The sequence below is a fragment of the Eriocheir sinensis genome, chromosome 6, assembly GCF_024679095.1.
Source record: "Eriocheir sinensis breed Jianghai 21 chromosome 6, ASM2467909v1, whole genome shotgun sequence".
Classification (NCBI taxonomy): Eukaryota; Metazoa; Arthropoda; class Malacostraca; order Decapoda; family Varunidae; genus Eriocheir; species Eriocheir sinensis.
In genome coordinates this window covers 4,278,267-4,282,634 of record NC_066514.1, presented here as the reverse complement: position 1 = coordinate 4,282,634, position 4,368 = coordinate 4,278,267, and positions in this window count along the sequence as shown.

The window sequence follows — 4,368 nt, the reverse complement described above, 5'->3', positions numbered from 1 at the left end:
GAAAGGAGGTTGTGTCCTATTGATCAGTTCAGGTTAGTGGGCTCACGTTCACCCTACATACTACACCAAATAATATCAACCATCTTCGAGTGACCTTTTTTTTTTCTTTTTTTCTTTTTACGTCTCCGCCTATAGCGCCGGTAGGCTTGCTTGAGGGGCCTGGATGGTATTCGGCCCCAGCCCGTCATGGCGCAGGCAAGTGTTTATAGTGGCGCCATCTTCTCTTGGCTCATGCTGCCCCCCGGGACTCGTTCTTGATTCTTGGACGGTTTCCTCTAGAGTCCGGGTTGATGGGTGGTCTTCAGGACAGCATGTGGGTGGTTTTAAGCCACTCGGCGGTGATTGAAAACTCCGAGGTGGTAGCGTGGGGATTCGAACTCGTGTCGTCCATCACGTGGTGAATGTGGGCCCAGCACGCTACCACTCAGCCACCGCCTACCCTAGTCGTATCACTCACGTGGCATCCGTCATCCTAAACTTTGATGGTTATTTCCTTCAAGTGGAGCACCGAGAGCAGGAGGGGAAGGCCTCAGTATGCGCCAAACACACTGGTAAAACTGTCATATGAATAAGTTGGCTGCGCCAGTGTTAGACAGGGAGAAGCACCGGTGGCCATCAAGAGAGCTACACCATTGGTGGACACAGCTGTCTCTTTACGCACAGACGCATTCCCTTCCGCTCCCCTCTCCCACTCCAATGCGGATGACCATTCTTTCTATTTTATGACATTTTTTTGGTTCTCATATTATTAATTATTTGTTTTTAACGTTGACTTTTCTTTCCTCCACATTGTTGAGTGTGAGATTTATATGTTCATTTTAGATTTTCTGTTCTTCTTTCCTGTTGTAATTTTCTTTGTCGATAAAGGAGGCCGTGGCTGAGTGGATAGTGTGACGGCGCCGCGTCCAGGAAGACTGGGGTTCGTGTCCCACCTGGCGCCACAAGCTGGGATTTTTCAGTCACCCCTGAGTGGCCTAAGATTACCCACATGCTGTCCAGAAGACCACCTATCAACCCGGACTCTAGATTCTCTCTCTCTATAAAGAAAGGGTCATTGATGAACTCCGGGGGGCAGCATAAGCCAAGCAGGATGGCGCTACTATAAACACTTCCCCGCGCTACAACGAGCTGGGGCCGACCGTCAGGCCCCACCATTAAAGCCTACCGGCGCCATAGGCGGAAACGTAAAAAAAAAAAAAATATATATATATATATATATATATATATATATATATATATATATATATATATATATATATATTACATATCCGCCTGTAGCGCCGGTAGGCTTTCGTCAGGGGCCTGGTGGTCGGCCCCAGCCCGTCATGGCGCAGGCAATATTTATAGTAGCGCCATTTATGTTTGGCTCATTCTGCCTCCCGGAACTCATTCTTGATTCACTGGACTGTTTCTTCTAGAGTCCGGGCTGGTGGGTGGTCTTCGGGACAGCATGTCGGTAGTCGTAGGCCACTCGGCGGTGACTGAAAAATCCCAGGTGGTAGCGTGGGGATTCGAACCAACGTTGTCCATGGCGCGATGAATGCGAGGCTCGGACGCTGACCATATATATGTATATTTTTTTTTACAACAAAGGACACGGCTCAAGGACAACAAAAAGTGTAGAAAAAAAGCCCGCTACTCACCGCTCCCGCAACAGACAAAAGTAAAGAGTGGCCAAAAGAGAGGTCAATTTCGGGTGGAGAGGTGTCTTGATACACTCTTCTTGAAAGAGGTCGTAAGAGGTAGCAGGAAATGCCAACGAAGGAAGGCTGTTCCAGAGTTTACCAGTGTAAGGGATGAAAGAGTGAAGATGCTGGTTAACTCTTGCATAAGGGGTTTGGACAGTATAGGGATGAACTAGAGTGGAAAGTCGACAGCGGGGCCGCGGGAGGGTAGGAAGCATGCAGTTAGCAAGTTTAGAAGAGCAGTCAGCGTGAAAATATCGATAGAAGATAGAAAGAGAGGCAACATGGCGGCGGAATTTAAGAGGTAGAAAACTATAAGTAAGAGGAGGAGAGCTGATGAGACGAAGAGCCTTAGACCCCGCTCTGTCCAGGAGAGCTGTGTGAGTGGAAGCCCCCTCACACGTGAGATGCATACTCCATACGAGGGCGGACAAGGCCCTTATATATGGAAAGTATCTGTGCGGGGGAGAAGAACTGGTGGAGACGATACAGAACGCCCAACCTTGAGGAAGCTGATTTAGTAATAGAGGAGATGTGAAGTTTCCAGTTGAGATTTTGAGTTAAGGATAGACCGAGGATATTTAGTGTTGAAGGTGACAGCTGAGTGTTGTCGAAGAATAGGGGATAGATGTTTGGAAGATTGTGTCGAGTTGATAGGTGGAGAAATTGTTTTTTTGAGGCATTGAAAGACACAAGGTTCCTTTTACCCCAATCGGAAATGATAGCAAGGTCTGAGGTTAAGAGTTCTGCAGCCTTCAGTCTGGAGTCTTGTAATTCCTGTTAAGAGGGTCTTCTGTTGAAAAAAGTTGAATAATGCAGATTGGAGTCGTCGGCGTATGAGTGGACAGGACAGTTTGTTATGGAAAGAAGATTATTGATGAATAACAGGAAGAGAGTTGGTGATAGGACAGAGCCCTGTGGAACACCACAGTTGATAAGTTTAGGAAAAGAACAGTGACCGTCTACCATAGCAGAAATAGTACGGCCGGAAAGGAAACTGGAGATAAAGGAACAGAGAGAGGGATAGAATCCAAAAGAGGGCAGTTTGGAAAGGAAAGGCTGTGCCAGACTCTATCGAAAGCTTTCGATATGTCTAGCGAACAAAGAAACTTTCACCGAAACGACTAAGAGAGGATGACTAAGAGTCAGTTAAGAGAGAAAGAAGATTGCCAGTAGAACGCTCCTTGCGGAACCCATACTGGCGATCAGATAGAAGATCAGAAGTGGAAAAGTGCTTTTGAATCTTCCGGTTAAGGATTGATTCAAAAGCTTAAGATAGACAAGAAAGTAAAGCTATTGGACGGTAGTTTGAGGGATTTGAACGATCACCCTTCTAAGGCATAGGCTGTATGAAGGCATACTTCCAGCAGGAGGTAAAGGTAGATGTTGACAGGCAGAGGCGATAGAGTTTGACCAGGCAGGGTGTCAGCACGGAAGCACACTTTTTGAGGACAATAGGAGGCACTCCATCAAGCCCATAAGCCTTTTGATGGTCGAGGCAGAGAGGGCATAGAAAACATCATTCTTAAGAATCTTAATAACAGGCATAAAGGAGTCAGAGGGGGGATGAGTAGGAGATATATGCCCAGAATCGTCCGGAGTCGTGTTTTTTAGCGAAAGTGTGAGAGAAGAGTTCAGCCTTAAAGATACATGAGACGGCGGTGCTGCCGTCAGGGTTAAGGAGAAGAGGGAAAGATGAAGAAGTGAATTTGGAGGAGATATTTCTGGCTAGTTGCTAGAAGTCTCTGGAAGAATTAAAGAAAGCAAGGTTTTGAATTTGCTATGGATGAAAGAGCTTTTGTTAAGTCGAAAAATAGATCTGGCACGATTCCGGGCAGAAACATAAAGATCATGTTTAGCAGGAGTGCGAAGGCTCTGGTATCTTTTGTGAGCTGCCTCTCTATCTTTGATAGCACGAGAACAAGCGTGATTAAACCAAGGCCTTATAGCATGAGGAGTAGAGAAAGTACGTGGAATGTATGCCTCCATTCCAGAGACAATCACCTCTGTGATGCGCAGAGCACACACAGATGGGTCCCTCTCCTGGAGGCAGTAATCATTCCACGGGAAATCGGAATCAGGTGGTCCCACCGAGCTGAAGCAAAATGCCAGAAGCATTGCCTCTTCGGTGGGTCCAGAGGATGAACAGGAGCGATAGGACAGGATACAGAAATAAGGTTGTGATCGGAGGAGCCCAACGGAGAGAACAGTTTGACAGAGTAAGCAGAAGGGTTTGAGGTAACGAATAGGTCTAGTATATTAGGCCTATCTCCAAGACGGTCGGGAATACGTGTAGGGTGCTGAACCAACTGCTCTAGGTCGTTGAGGATAGCAAAGTTGTAGGCTTGTTCACCAGGCTGGTCAGTGAAAGAGGAAGTCAAAGCTGGTGGTGAACATTAAAGTCCGACTCTATGCTGCCTCTTTCCATCTTCTATCGATATTTTCATGCTGTCTGACTGCTCTTCTAAACTTGCTATGAATTACATGTCTCACCCTCTCCCGGGGCCCCGCTGCACTCGACTTTGTAACCATGCTCACCCCTATACTGTCCAAATCCTTTATGCAAGAGTTAAACAGCATTTTCATTCTTTCATCCCTAACACTGATAAACTCAAACAATCTTCCTTTGTATGTATTTCCTCCTGTCTTCGACTTAAACCTCTTTCAAGAAGAGCGTATCGAG